Source organism: Chrysemys picta, chromosome 13, assembly GCF_011386835.1.
Source record: "Chrysemys picta bellii isolate R12L10 chromosome 13, ASM1138683v2, whole genome shotgun sequence".
In the NCBI taxonomy this organism is placed as follows: Eukaryota; Metazoa; Chordata; order Testudines; family Emydidae; genus Chrysemys; species Chrysemys picta.
Genome location: NC_088803.1, coordinates 5456574 through 5471898, shown reverse-complemented (window position 1 = coordinate 5471898; position 15325 = coordinate 5456574). Strand labels below are relative to the sequence as shown.

The window sequence follows — 15325 nt, the reverse complement described above, 5'->3', positions numbered from 1 at the left end:
AATCCCCGCCCCCAGCCCCCTGTGCCCCGCGCCACTCCCCCGCCCCAGGCCCCCTGTGCCCCCGCGCCACTCCCCGGGGCCAGCCCAGAGAACCCAGGAAGTCCCGCCCCAGCCCCACTGTGCCGCCCGCGCCACTCCCCGGGCCAGCCCCCTGTGCCCCCGCGCCACTCCCCGGGCCAGCCCAGAACCCAGGTAGTCCCGCCCCAGCCCCCTGTGCCCCCCCGCCCGCGCCACTCCCCCGGGCCAGCCCAGAACCCATGGAGGTCCCGGCCTCAGCCCCCTGTGCCCCCGCGCCACCTACCCCGGGCCAGCCCGAGAACCCAGGAGTCCCGCCCCAGCCCCCTGTGCCCCCGCGCCACTCCCCGGGCGCCAGCCCCCAGAACCCAGGAGTCCCCGCACGCAGCCCCCTGTGCCCCCGCGCCACTCCCCCCGGGCCAGCCCCAGAACCCAGGAGTCCCCGCCTCAGCCCCCTGTGCCCCCACGCCACTCCCCGGGCCAGCCCCCTGTGCCCCCGCGCCACTCCCCGGGCCAGCCCCAGAACCCAGGAGTCCCGCCCCAGCCCCCCTGTGCCCACGCTCCACAGCCCGACGTCCCGCCCCAAGCCCCCCTGTGCCCCCGCCCCATCCCAGAGGCCCAGGCACCCCTGCCCAGCCCAGGAGCCGCCACCCGCCCGCCTGTGCCCCGCTGCCTCCCCGGGCCAGCCGACAGGCCCCGCCCCAGCCCCCTTGTGCCCCCCGCCACCCCGCGCCACTCCCCGGGGCCAGCCCAGAACCCAGGAGTCCCGCCCCAGCCCCCTGTGCCCCCACGCCACTTCCCCGCCCCAGCCCCCCTGTGCCCCCGCGCCACTCCCGGGGCCAGCCCAGAACCCAGGGAGTCCCGCCCCAGCCCCCTGTGCCCCCCACGCCACTCCCCGCCCCAGCCCCCTGTGCCCCCGCGCCACTCCCGCGGCCATGCCCAGAACCCAGGAGTCCCGCCCCAGCCCCCTGTGCCCCCCACGCCACTCCCCGCCCCAGCCCCCCCTGTGCCCCCGCGCCACTCCGGGCCAGCCCAGAACCCAGGAGTCCCGCCCCAGCCCCCCTGTGCCCCACGCCACTCCCCAGCCCCCCCAGCCCCCCTGTGCCCCACGCCGTCACTCCCCGGGCCAGCCCAGAACCCAGGAGTCCCGCCCCAGCCCCCTGTGCCCCCACGCCACTCCCCGCCCCAGCCCCCTGTGCCCGCGGGCCCTGCCCAGAACCCAGGAGTCCCGCCCCAGCCCCCTGTGCCCCCACGCCACTCCCCGCCCCCAGCCCCCTGTGCCCCCGCGTCACTCCCCGGGCCAGCCCAGAACCCAGGAGTCCCGCCCCAGCCCCCTGTGCCCCCACGCCACTCCCCCGCCCCAGCCCCCTGTGCCCCCCGCGCCCACTCCGCGGGCCTGCCCAGAACCCAGGAGTCCCCGCCCCAGCCCCCTGTGCCCCCCACGCCACTCCCCGCCCCAGCCCCCTTGCCCCCTGCGCCACTCCACGGGGCCTGCCAGAACCAGGAGTCCCGCCCCAGCCCCCCTGTGCCCCCCACGCCACTCCCCGCCCCAGCCCCCTGTGCCCCGGCGCCACTCCCCGGTGCCAGCCCCAGAACCCATGAGTCCCGCCCCCAGCCCCCTGTGCCCCCACGCCACTTCCCCACCCCAGCCCCCTGTGCCCCCGCGCCACTCCCCGGGCCAGCCCAGAACCCAGGAGTCCCGCCCCAGCCCCCTGTGCCCCCCACGCCACTCCCCGCCCCAGCCCCCTGTGCCCGCGGGCCAGCCCAGAACCCAGGAGTCCCGCCCCAGCCCCCCTGTGCCCCCCCCGCCACTCCCCGCCCCAGCCCCCTGTGCCCCCGCGTCACTCCCCGGGCCAGCCCAGAACCCAGGAGTCCCGCCCCAGCCCCCCTGTGCCCCCACGCCACTCCCCGCCCCAGCCCCCTGTGCCCCCGCGCCACTCCCCGCCCCAGCCCAGAACCCAGGAGTCCCGCCCCAGCCCCCTGTGCCCCCACGCCACTCCCCGCCCCAGCCCCCTGTGCCCCCGCGCCACTCCCCGGGCCAGCCCGGAACCCAGGAATCCCACCCCCAGCCCCCTCCCCGAGCCAGCCCAGAACCCAGGAGTCCTGCCCCAGCCCCCTGTGCCCCCGCGCCATTCCGCGGGCCAGCCCAGAACCCAGGAATCCCGCCCCAGCCCCCTCCCCGAGCCAGCCCAAAACCCAGGAGTCCTGCCCCAGCCCCCTGTGCCCCCGCGCCACTCCCCGAGCCAGCCCAAAACCCAGGAGTCCTGCCCCAGCCCCCTGTGCCCCCGCACCACTCCCCGGGCCAGCCCAGAACCCAGGAGTCCCGCCCCAGCCCCCTGTGCCCCCACGCCACTCCCCGCCCCAGCCCCCTGTGCCCCCGCGCCACTCCCCGGGCCAGCCCAGAACCCAGGAGTCCCGCCCCAGCCCCCTGTGCCCCCACGCCACTCCCCGCCCCAGCCCCCTGTGCCCCCGCGCCACTCCCCGGGCCAGCCCAGAACCCAGGAATCCCGCCCCAGCCCCCTCCCCGAGCCAGCCCAGAACCCAGGAGTCCTGCCCCAGCCCAAAACCCAGGAGTCCTGCCCCAGCCCCCTGTGCCCCCGCGCCATTCCGCGGGCCAGCCCAGAACCGAGGAATCCCCGCCCCAGCCCCCTCCCCGAGCCAGCCCAGAACCCAGGAGTCTGCCCCAGCCCCCTCCCCGAGCCAGCCCAAAACCCAGGAGTCCTGCCCCAGCCCCCTGTGCCCCCGCGCCACTCCCCCGGGCCAGCCCAGAACCCAGGAGTCCCACCCCAGCCCCCTGTGCCCCCGCGCCACTCCCCGAGCCAGCCCAGAACCCAGGAGTCCCACCCCAGCCCCCTGTGCCCCCACGCCACTCCCCCGCCCCAGCCCCCTGTGCCCCCGCGCCACTCCGCGGGCCAGCCCAGAACCCAGGAGTCCTGCCCCAGCCCCCATGTGCCCCCACGCCACTCCCCGCCCCAGCCCCCTGTGCCCCCGCGCCCCTCCCTGAGCCAGCCCAGAACCGCGAGTCCTGCCCCCAGCCCCCATTGCTCTAGCCCACTCTCCCCTGTGGTGCCTGTTTGTGCAGAGGGGCATCCTGGCAGGGCCAGGCCTGGGTTGAACTCCAGCAAAGCGCTGCGGGATCGGCCGCCGAGCTGGGCCCCAGGGGCTGCGGGAGGGGAATTCTGCCCCATGGATCCGTGTGCGGAGGGGCAGTGACCCTGGCGAGGCTCCCTCCCCAAGGGCTCCTAGCCCAGTGAGCGGGGGCAGGGGCAGGACTCTCCTGGGTCAGTGGCTGGGGAGAAGCCAGGCCCAAAGCGGGGTTCAGGGTGGAGAGGGGTAAATAGTGTTGTACTTAAAGTAGTGCACAGGATCTTTTCAGGGGGAATAAGACAAAACGCCACATTTATTAGTAATACATGTATTCATTAACACTGTATCATATGCATATAATATATTACACTTACACTCACACACACACACAAACACACTCCGTCTTGTTGTTACCAATTAGTTGCTCCCCTTAACTTCACTGGCCAGGTGAGTTAGATGGGGGAGGGGGTGGAGCCGGGCTTTTGCCGATCCGGATCGATGCTCCCATGTTGACAAGACGAGACCCGGGGTCCTCTGCAAGACACCTCACTTTTATAGCAGCTTCCCTCTTATGCAAATCTAGACCAGATTCAAACTCTGTGTCTGTGTCCATTGGTCCTTTGTGCTGCTTTCTTTTGAGTGTTGTCCCAATGCTGCAAAGAGGGTGTTTCCAAAAGAAGGTGCTTGCTTCTAACCCCCGAGGCCGTCAGTATGTCTGCTTGTCTTTAATGAGCCCACTTGACACGTTTTATTGTCCTTGGGTCTGGCTCCCAGCCCCTCTCCAACAGTTGAGGCTGTCTGGAGGTGCTGCCTTCCATGCCTTGCTCATCCACACCTCATTCATTCAACAGGGCAATTGATTAAGAGTGGGGGGGAGAGCTCTTGTTCTACTGCTAGCAAAAAGAAAATTTTCTTCTATCTTATTCTATCCTTAGGGGCTATAATATACCAAGGGCAATGCAAAGTTTCTAAATGAGGCTTTGATACAAAGTCCCATGAAAACAGAGGTCACACGTGGGTAGACCCACCACAAGGTTATATGAAGAGGCACAATGTAAAGTCATATGAAAATTATCAGAGATTTATCTACATTGTCCCCCTTTTGACCTCTCAAGAACAATTCTTGAGTGGTCACCATATAAATCTTTTGTATTTGTTGCAAACAAACCAAACAATTATAACCAGGTGAATATAACTAAAACTATTAGAATTGACTAAACACCAGATATAACATAAACACAAATGCAAACAATTATAATTATAATAATTGGAAATACAACAAAACCATTACCATTACAATAATTGGGTACATTGACAAACAAAATGAGGCCCAAGTTTGATGCTGCAATAGCCATCAAACAATAAAAGTCACTGAGGTCAGGACCTTTTTAAGCACACACAACAAGTAAGATTTTGTAGGAGTACCACAGTTGTTATGCAAGGTTAAGCTGATTTGGACTTAAACTAACATTTAGTTGCTAAAATATTGTAGAATTCCCTATTTTTAACAGTTGTTCTCAGAGGTTTCTGGGGACCTGAAAGATGGGGCCATACAATTATGGGCCAAGTCTTACAGGTTATGGGGGCCCAAGAACTACCCTTCAGGGCTTGGGGAAATAGAACCAGAGTGCATAGAGGAAAGTGTGGAATTAATAATAATACAAGCAAATGTAACTAACAATACAAATGTATTAATAACAAAAATTAACAACAAAATGACTATTAGAGAACCTAACAACAAATAAACCTGATGCACTGGGAACCAAAGTTTTTTGGACACAAGGGGTGATTGATAAGTTGGATGGAGATGGGGAGAGTAGAGAGAGGAAAAGACATTTGCCCTGTCTAGTGTAGTATCCCCTCTTTTTCTGGACCCAATCCTAGCACAGGACACCACTAGAGACAGACACAGAACATGCAACACAGAACACTGAACACAGACTTTGTCATGACACAATAACCATGGTATTTTATAACTCTTCAGCTGGTAGCCCACTGCCTCCCTGGTTACTGTCGGACAGGGCTCCCAGAGGCTAACGCAGCCCCAGGGCCAGGCTATCCTGAAGAGCTCATGGTGCCCTGGGATGCATCCTGCAACCCCTAACACGCAACCTACAGCTCCGACCACCGTCTTAGCACAGCCTGCTGCTCGACACAGGCTCCCGGCTGTTACGCCTGGTCCTCCCCGGAGAGCTTCTCAGATCACTACCCGAAAGAAGACTCTCGGTGTCTTAGAGCCATGGCAAACCAGCAGATCCAGAGGGAAGTGCAAAAACAAGGAGAATTGCCCCCAAGATGCTGCTGCAGAAAGCTCTTCCATCCGGAGACCAGCCTGCAGGAACACCACCGAGAGGAGGAACGTACACCCCGGTCTCCAGCCACCAGGAGGCCGCCCTGCAGTGCTCCAGCCACTGGAAGAACCTGCAGCCGACCACCAGCAGCTGAAGCCACCGGGAGTCTGCTCCACCTCGCTCCTGCCGCGGGAAGAGCCGCAGCTGCAGAGAGACTGCCTCCCCACGCCCCTGCTGCCCGAGACATCCACTGCCGCCCAGCTGCTGCTGCCACCAGGAGTCCGTCCCCACGTGTCCCAGCTGCCGGAGAGGAGCCCCGCTGGCCATCTGCTGCTCCTGGGGCCAGGTATCCTTCCCACTGAGCCCCAGCACCTCCTCCCTCCATGGGACTCTCCCGCGGCTCCCCCACCGCCCATGCTGTCGGGGGGCTGCCCCCCCTCCCCAAAGCGGCTGCCCATGCCACCGGGGGACTCATGCCCCACGCCCTGGCCGCCCCCCCGGCGCAGCCTGGGGACCCCCGCCACGCGCCCCAGCCGCTGCTGCTCCGGCCGCCGGGGGATCCCTGCCCCGAGCCCCAGCCCCTGCCGCGTGTCCACCTTGGGGAGCCGGGCCACGTGCTCCAGCTGCTCCTACCCCAGCCACCGGTGGGGGACTCCTGCCCCACGCCCTGGCCACCACTGCCTGGGCAGCCCGGGGAGCCCCACCGCGTGTCCCGACCGCTGCTGCCCGAGCCGCCGTCGGGGGTTCCCTGCTCCGTGCCCCGGTTGCCGCTGCCTCCACGGCCCGGGGAGCCCCGCGGCGTGCCGCAGCCGCCGCGCCCCGGGCCGCTGGGGGACTCCTGCCCCGCTCCCCGGCTGCCGCTGCCTGGGCGGCCCGGGGAGCCCCGCGGCGCACTCTCACCGCCGCCGCTTGGGGACTCCCGCCCTGCGCCCCGGCTGCCGCGGTCCGTGGAGCTCCGCGTCGTGCCGCGGCCGGGGCTGCCGGGGGACTCCTGTCCTGCTCCCCGGCTGCCGCTGCCGGAGCGGCCCGGGGAGACCCGCGGCGCACACTCGCCGCCGCCGCTAGGGGACTCCCGCCACGTGCCCTGGCTACCGCCCGGAGACTCCTGCCCCGCTCCCCGGCTGCCGCTGCCTGGGCAGCCCGGGGAGCCCCGCGGCACCCCACAGCCGCCGCTGGTCCCACCGCCAGGGGACTCCTGCTCCGCTCCCCAGCTGCAACTGCTCGGGCAACAGGGGGAGCCCCACCACGTGGCCCAGTCACCGCTGCCTTGGCCACCGGGGATCTCCTGCTCCGCGCTGCTGCCGCCTATGCAGCCAGGGGATCCCCACCACCCGCCCCGGCCGCCGCTGTCTGAGCCCCCGGGGGTCTCCTGCCCCGCGCAGCTGCCGCCACCGCTCACAGTGCCCGAGGAGCCCACTGATGCGCCCCGGCAGACAGGACCCCGACCTGCTGCCCGCCGACTGCCGCGGAACCTGGGAGACCTGCCCCCCCATCACCTGGCACTCCAGCTGCAGAGTGACTCCCCCGCTGTCCACCAGCTGCTCCAGCCACCGGGGGACCCCCCAACCACTCTCCTACCGCCCCAACCGCTGGGGACCCAGCCAACGGGAGACCCCCACACCGCCCCACAGCAGCCGCAACTACTGAACACTCCACCCCACGTCCCCCGGCTGTCAAGGGAACTCTGCCACACGCCCCAGCCACCACGAGATGCCTCCCCGGTTCTCCTGCGGTACCCGGACATGCCCCCTGCTCCCCAGCAGCTCCAGCCACCACGAGACGGTTCCCCTGTCCCCCGGCGGGCACCAGTCACACCCCCTGGTCCCCAGCAGTCCCCGCCCGACCCCCAGCGGGACACCCTTACTGGAGAAACCTCTACTACCACTGAGACCCCCACTCCGCAGGGGGCTGACGATGCCACCATCTACCTCACATACCCCCTTGCCGCTGATGCGCTCACCTGCCCCATCTGCTCGCCGCCCCGAAGTTTCCGCCTCCTCGGAGGAGTCACCAGGCACTTGAAGAGGTGCCATGGCAAATCCACCACCTTCAGCTGCGCCCTCTGCAACCTGCCCTTCGAAACTCAGAAGAGATGCAAGGCACACCAGGCCAGCTGCAAGAGAGCCCATTCAGCGACAGCTCTGGTTCCGGCCTCTCGCCCCCCTGTGCCCCGGCCCTCTGCTCCTGCGCCGCGTGGAAACGGGGCACCCCCGCCAACCACCACCTTAAAACCCACTCCAACCCCCGAGCCGTTGGACCAGGGCCCCACCATCGAGACGGCACCTCCCACAGCAGGCAACGTCAACCGAGCCCCTGCCAGCTGGACACCTTTCACATCCACCCAGGTAGCCCGTAAGCTCTCTGAGCTGAGGCGTCTCAGTGCCCTCCCGACGCCCAACCAGCGCAACCCCATCCCAAGAAGGGTCAGCGACCCGCCACGCGTGGCCGCCCGGAATCCTGCCCCCCGCGGAACCGACGCCGGTCCCCAGGCCACCCTACGGGCGCCAACCACAGGAAGAGCCAATGCGACCCCTCAACCTGCACCGCGAACCCCGCCTGCCGAGGGAACGGGGTCCACCCCCCAGCTCGCTCCGCAAACTACTGCTGCCAGAGGAGTCAACGCCACAACCGGTCCGCAGCACCAGACCCCCATCGTCCGGCGGACCGGCACGGCCCCAGAGGCCACCAGGCCGATCCCTGCTGCCAGAAGGTCGCACGCTTCCGCGACAACCCCTCAGACAGCAGCTGCACACGGAAGACCTGGCATCATCCCCGCCCCCCTTGACCCGGTCCAGATTCCGCCAACAACCAGTGGCGATCCTACCCCACCAGCGACTACGCCCCAGGACCCAACCGAGGAGTCCCCTGACCCACAAGTGAGACAACCCATCGACCACACAACGAACTCGCAGCCCACGCCGACCGAGGAGCCCGAGGACCAGCGGCCAAAGACTAGGCCAGCCACGCCTTGGCAGGCCGCCTGGATCGAGGAGCTCCAAGCGGCAGCTTCCTTAGCGGAATTCGACTCGCTCGTCGACAGGCTCACCCGCGAGCTGTCCGCGGAGATTGCCTTCAGGAGGACACCGAACCAGGAGACCACCCGGCCTGCCCCCAGACGGCCCGCCCCACGCCGTGACAACACCACCAGGGGAGCTGGAAGGAGGAACACCGGCCGCCGTTTCGACCCGGCAGCGGCGTCAAGGATCCAGAAGCTGTACCGGACGAACCGCCTCAAGGCCGTAACAGAGATCCTCGACGGGCCCCCGTCGTACTGCACGATCCCGCCCGAGCGCCTCTACAACTACTTCCTCGGAGTGTTCGGCGGCATGCCCAGGAACGACGCGCAGCGCCCGGAGTGCGTCCGCCCCCTGCCCCGCATTCCCGACGTGGATAGCCTGGAGGCCGACTTCACCCCTAAAGAGGTGACGGCCAGGCTCTCCAGAACCAAGAACACTGCACCCGGAAAAGACAGCATCCCCTACAGCCTCCTCAAGAAGCGGGACCCCGGCTGCCTCCTGCTCTCCAACATCTTTAACTTGTGCAAGCGATTCGGCCGATCCCCCACCTCCTGGAAGAAGGCCATGACCGTCTTGATTCCCAAGAAGGGCGAGCGGGATGACCCCAGCAACTGGAGACCCATCTCCCTCTGCTCCACCATGTACAAACTGTACGCCAGCTGCCTGGCAGCCAGAATCACGGAATGGGCGACGACCGGGGGAGCCATCAGCCCTGCCCAGAAGGGCTTCATGCCGTCGGAGGGGTGCTACGAGCACAACTTCCTTCTCCAGACCGTCATCCAGACGACCAGGAGAACGCGGAGGCAGTGCTCGATAGCGTGGCTCGACCTGGCCAACGCCTTCGGGTCCATCCCCCACCATCACATCTTCGACACCCTACAGGAGTTTGGGATGCCAGAGACCTTTCTCCACCTGATCCAGGAGCTATATGAGGGCTGCAGCACCACCATCCAATCGGTAGAAGGGGAGACCGCAGAGATACCGATCCACAGCGGCGTGAAGCAGGGTTGCCCCCTCAGCCCCATCGTCTTTAACCTCGCCATGGAGCCGCTCCTGCGGGCGATCTCCGACGGCGTCGACGGCTTCGACCTGCACGGCGAGAGGGTGAGCGTCTTGGCCTACGCGGATGACCTGGTCCTGATCGCGGACGACCCCGAGAGGCTCCAGGGCATGCTCGACACCATCGGGAGAGCCGCGGACTGGACGGGACTCCGCTTCAATGCCAAGAAGTGTGCGTCCCTCCACGTTGACGGGAGCAAGAGGGACTCGGTACTGATGACGGAGTTCCTCATCCAGGGCGAGTCCGTGGTTCCCCTGGCGGAGGGGAAGGCGTACCAGCACCTCGGCACGCCGACAGGCTTCCGCGTCCGGCAGACCCCCGAGGACACCATCAGGGAGATCCTGCAGGACGCCGCCAAAATCGACACATCCCTGCTGGCGCCGTGGCAGAAGATCAACGCCCTCAACACCTTCCTGATCCCCCGCATCGCCTTCGTCCTGAGGGGATCCGCCGTGGCAAAGGTGCCCCTCAACAAGGTGGACAACGCCATCCGGAAGCTGGTCAAAAACTGGATGTCCCTGCCCCGGAGAGCCAGCAACGAACTCGTATACATCAAGCACAGGCACGGTGGTGCCGGCGTCCCCCGTATGGGAGACCTCTGTGACATCGCGGTCCTCACACACGCCTTCCGCATCCTGACTTGCCCGGACGCCACGGTGAAGAACGTTGCAACGACCGCCCTGCACGCCGCCACCGAGAAACGAATCGGCAGACCTCCCTCCGACCGAGATGTGGCCACCTTCTTGAGTGGCTCCCTGGATGGCGACTTCGCCCGGGACAGGGGTGATTTCGCCTCGCTCTGGACCCGCGCCCGCAATGCCACGCGCGGGCTGGGAAAGCGCCTGGGCTGCCGCTGGGAATGGAACGAGGAACGGCAGGAGCTGGGAGTCCTGATACCGCGGATCGGAACGGAGGACAACATCGTCGTCACCCCCGGAGCCAGAGGCGTGCTGGAGTGATCCCTGAAGGCCGCCGTCCACGCGCTCTACGTGGACGCCCTGAAGAAAAAGCCGGACCAGGGGTAAAGTCTTCGAAGTAACCAGCAAGTGGGACTCCAGCAACCACTTCCTCCCCACAGGCAGCTTCACCCGGTTCGCCGACTGGCGGTTCATTCACCGCGCCCGGCTGAATTGCGTCCCGCTCAACGGTGCCATCCGCCACGGGAACCGGGACAAACGCTGCAGGAAGTGCGGGTACGTCAACGAAACCCTGCCCCACGTCCTATGCTGCTGCAAGCCCCATGCCAGAGCCTGGCAGCTACGCCACAACGCCGTCCAGGACCGTCTAGTGAAGGCCATCAACCCGCGTCTGGGAGAGATCACTGTCAACCGCACCGTCCCCGGCACCGACAGCCCACTGCGCCCAGACATTGTCGTCACGGACGAGGTGGGGAAAAAGATCATCCTGGTCGACGTAGCGATTCTGTTCGAGAACAGGACCCCGGCTTTCCGCGAAGCCCGAGCCCGCAAGCTCGAAAAGTACGCCCCCCTGGCTGACACCCTGCGGACCAAGGGCTACGAGGTGCACGTCGACTCTCTGCTCGTTGGGGCCCTGGGTGCCTGGGACCCGTGTAACGAACGCGTGCTGAGGACCTGTGGGGTGGGCCATCATTACGCACGGCTCATGAGACGCCTAATGGTCTCGGACACTATCCGTTGGTCCCGGGACATCTACATCGAGCACATCACCGGCCACCGCCAATACCGGGAGTGAGCCGGGGAGACCTCGTGCACCCACACACACCCCCTGCTGGACCCTATCCCCTGAGCCCTAAACCCACCAAACCTAGCTGAATCCCGCCACGTGAGGGTCACCCCATCCCCATTACCCAGCCCGCTTACTTATACCCATGACTGTCTCTACCTCCCGTATGGGTGTTAGACCCTCACTGCTTATCGACTGTCTCCTGATCCCGCCCACTGGTTACCCACCCCTCATTGGGGACATTGCAATGTGTATATACTATGTGTGCTGCCCAGCCCCAAAACACCAACATACCCCTATACTCTGTATGTTACCCCCAGTGACCAATAACTAACGCTTCAAATGTAATGTATCGTTTATTTTTTTAAATATTCTCTAATAAAATTTAAATCAGTTGTCCCCTCTTTTTCTGGACCCAATGCTAGCACAGGACACCACTAGAGACAGACACAGAACATGCAACACAGAACACTGAACACAGACTTTGTCATGACACTATAACCATGGTATTTTATAACTCTTCAGCTGGTACCAGCTCTCCTGATGTTCTGGTTCAGAGCCTGAAAGATAGAAGCTTGGAAACAAATTAGCACAGTGCTTCCACCATGGCAGAACCTGCTTGGTCTCTGCCACAGTGTGTTTGGTACTTGGGGCTGCACAAATGCTAATTAAGTGGTGCATTTTTTGTGAGTGTAAATCCTCCTTTTCTCTCAGTAAAAGGGCGTTAACACTCCATCTAGAAAAAAATTTCTGTTTTAAAATCTCCAGCCATTTTGCCATGGCCTGGAGATCTGAGGCAGAAGCAGGCACTGTTGTTAACTGTTTTAATGGCATTTTGGCCCTGGGAGGAGGAATTTACCCAAATATTCCAAATATCCCCCTTCCCAATCTCCAGAGGGGTCCCAAAGGTCTGCCCCCTTCTGGGGTCTCAAATGTTTCTTCTCCTGATGTTACTGCTGCTGTAAGATTTGAGAGTGCTGTTTTAACTCTCTGTACCCAACCTGTTTTTCAGTTTCTTTATCTGTTGCTTGCCTGGGCCCGATCCTGCTTTTTCCAATAAACAGTTCCTTTCCATGGGCACAAGCCTTGTTCCACTACCAATTTAGCAAGGAGGGTGGGCTTTCCAACTAGCCCCCACCCTTCCTGGTCCCATTCCTTAAACATTTTCTTCAAAATTGTGAAATTACCACAATATTACTTAACAAAACAAAACAAACAAACATAAACCACACTACACTGCCCAAACTCCTATATCCTTCAGAGTTTGGTTTAACAGAACAAGATCTGCATCTTATGTTTTTAACCCACTCTGGGCCAGAGGGAGAGACGCTAAGCTTCCCTCTGTATTACTCGGTCTGCTACCACCGAAGGTTCATACACCAATTATACAAATCCTTCCCCGGATTAGATCCTTCCCCGGATCAGAGTGAGAAACACTAAGTTCTCCTCTTTAGCTCAGTCTTGCTACGGCTGAGGGTGTATGTACCTCTATAACACAATTTAACCCTAAACTCCTATATCCTTCAGAGTTTGGTTAATCCTTCCCCGGATCAGAGTGAGAAACACTAAGTTCTCCTCTTTAGCTCAGTCATGAACACAATTTAAACCTAAACTCCTATATCCTTCAGAGTTTGGTTAATTAACTGAAAGTTTACGCTCTTTTTCCTCTAGTGCCAGGCTTGCTAAAGCTGGCGGTGTGCACACCAGTTTTATAATAACTGTGGATTTTATGCTTGCTCCCCCTTTCGCATTCTCCACCAAAATGTTGTACTTAAAGTACTGCACAGGATCTTTTCAGGGGGAATAAGACAAAACGCCACATTTATTAGCAATACATGTATTCATTAACACTGTATCATATGCATATAATATATTACACTTACACTCACACACACACACAAACACACTCCGTCTTGTTGTTACCAATTAGTTGCTCCCCTTAACTTCACTGGCCAGGTGAGTTAGATGGGGGAGGGGTGGAGCCGGGCTTCTGCCGATCCGGATCGATGCTCCCATGTTGACAAGACGAGACCCGGGGTCCTGTGCAAGACACCTCACTTTTATAGCAGCTTTCCTCTTATGCAAATCTAGACCAGATTCAAACTCTGTGTCTGTGTCCATTGGTCCTTTGTGCTGCTTTCTTTTGAGTGTTGTCCCAATGCTGCAAAGAGGGTGTTTCCAAAAGAAGGTGCTTGCTTCTAACCCCCGAGGCCGTCGGTATGTCTGCTTGTCTTTAATGAGCCCACTTGACACGTTTTATTGTCCTTGGGTCTGGCTCCCAGCCCCTCTCCAACAGTTGAGGCTGTCTGGAGGTGCTGCCTTCCATGCCTTGCTCATCCACACCTCGTTCATTCAACAGGGCAATTGATTAAGAGTGGGGGGGGGGGGGAGAGAGCTCTTGTTCTACTGCTAGCAAAAAGAAAATTTTCTTCTATCTTATTCTATCCTTAGGGGCTATAATATTATACCAAGGGCAATGCAAAGTTTCTAAATGAGGCTTTGATACAAAGTCCCATGAAAACAGAGGTCACACGTGGGTAGACCCACCACAAGGTTATATGAAGAGGCACAATGTAAAGTCATATGAAAATTATCAGAGATTTATCTACAATAGCAGGTCCCCAGGGCTGGCGGGCACAGAATTCCCCAGGCTAAGTTCAGTCCAGAGGCGACAGCGAGGGGGCGCGGGGGTCTGTGAGCTGGGCTGGCACCACAGCGGGCAAGGACATTCAGTGTGGAGAAGTGTGAAGGGACGCGCCCTGGGAACCCCAATCCCGGCTCTGCCCACGCAGCGTTGGGCCCACGCGAGAGATCTCGGAGCCCCGGCTCGCTCCCGCCAAACCGCCGCTCGCCATGCAGCCGCCCTCGGGAAAGCTCCCAGCGCGTTAGGAGAGAGACTGAGACAGGAAAGCCCACCCCGGCCTGCAACTCGCAGAGCTGCCCCCCGGCTCCAAGAGCTCTAGGCCCTGGGAGAAAGGCCAGACCCAGGCTGTGGGAGAGGCGGCAAAGCCTGGGCCCGCTCAGCGGGGAGAAGGGGCGACCGCAGGGCCACGGCAGGGCTGTAAACTCCTGGCTGGGGCGGAGACAGTGACTGGGGCACCCGACCCGGGGGGCTCATGGAGCAGGTTTCCAGCAGGCAGGATTTCCATTAACCTGTGGAACTCACTGCCAGGGGATGGGCTGAGGCCAGAAGTAGAAGGGGGTTTGACACAGAAAGAGCCACGTTCCTGGAGGCCGGGTCCAGCGACCGCTGTTGGCCAAGCTGGTCAGGGACACAGCCCCTTTCGCAGGGTGGCCCCAAAGCTCAGGGTGGATCATGGGATAATTGTCCTGGTCTGTTGGCCCGTTACAGCCCTTCTTATGGCCCTATTCTGCCCGAGGGCTGGGCACAGAACCCAGGAGTCCGGGCTTCCCGTCCCAACCCCCTTTTCCCTCTCTGAGGTGGGCACAGAACCCAGGAGTCCGGGCTCGCCGCCCCTCTGTCTTGATTGTAAATGAAAAGCCAGACCGCGAACGAGCTGGGCGGGGCCAGCGGCTGCTAACGAGGGAGCCCGATACACGGAGACAAAACAGAACCGAGCCAGCCAGGAGTCGAACCTAGAATCTTCTGATCCGTAGTCAGACGCGTTATCCATTGCGCCACTGGCCCTGACTGGGGTAACACCCAGCAGCCGCTCCTATAGCGCCGAGCCAGGGCTGCTGGGAGACGTAGTCCACTTGGGGGTGGGGGAGGGACACCCACACACACGGTGCATGCTGGGAGATCTCTGTGCCTCCATGGGGAGTGAGGCATGGTGGGAAATGTAGTCCACAAGCAATGGGCGGGCGCTATCGTGTCCTCCGAAGAGGCGCCGAGCATGGTGGGAAATGGAGTGCAGGCCCCAAGGCATGCTGGGAATGTAGCATAGGCTGCCCACACATGCTATGGGGCCCAATGCCTGGTGGGCAATGAATCCTTCCACCCCAGGGGCGCAATGCATGGTGGGTAATGTGGTCCTGGCAGGGAGGCTCCTCGTGCCTGGCGCTGGGCATGCAGGGAAATGTAGTCCTTGCCCCGCGAACCGCATGACGGGAAATGGGACCTTCCTGATGCCACGACCGCGATTGGTTCTCGCCGTCTTGGGCCCGCCCCTCCACTCTCCGATTGGCCG

At 62.4% G+C, this 15325-nt stretch overlaps 1 non-coding gene across 1 annotated transcript; it reads right to left on the bottom strand.

Annotated features, from left to right (window-relative positions):
* Positions 1-14750: 14750 nt before the first annotated feature.
* Positions 14751-14823, bottom strand: TRNAR-ACG (transfer RNA arginine (anticodon ACG)). Its single transcript has one exon. It is a non-coding gene; the product is annotated as a tRNA-Arg (tRNA).
* Between the last annotated feature and the right edge of the window lie 502 nt (positions 14824-15325).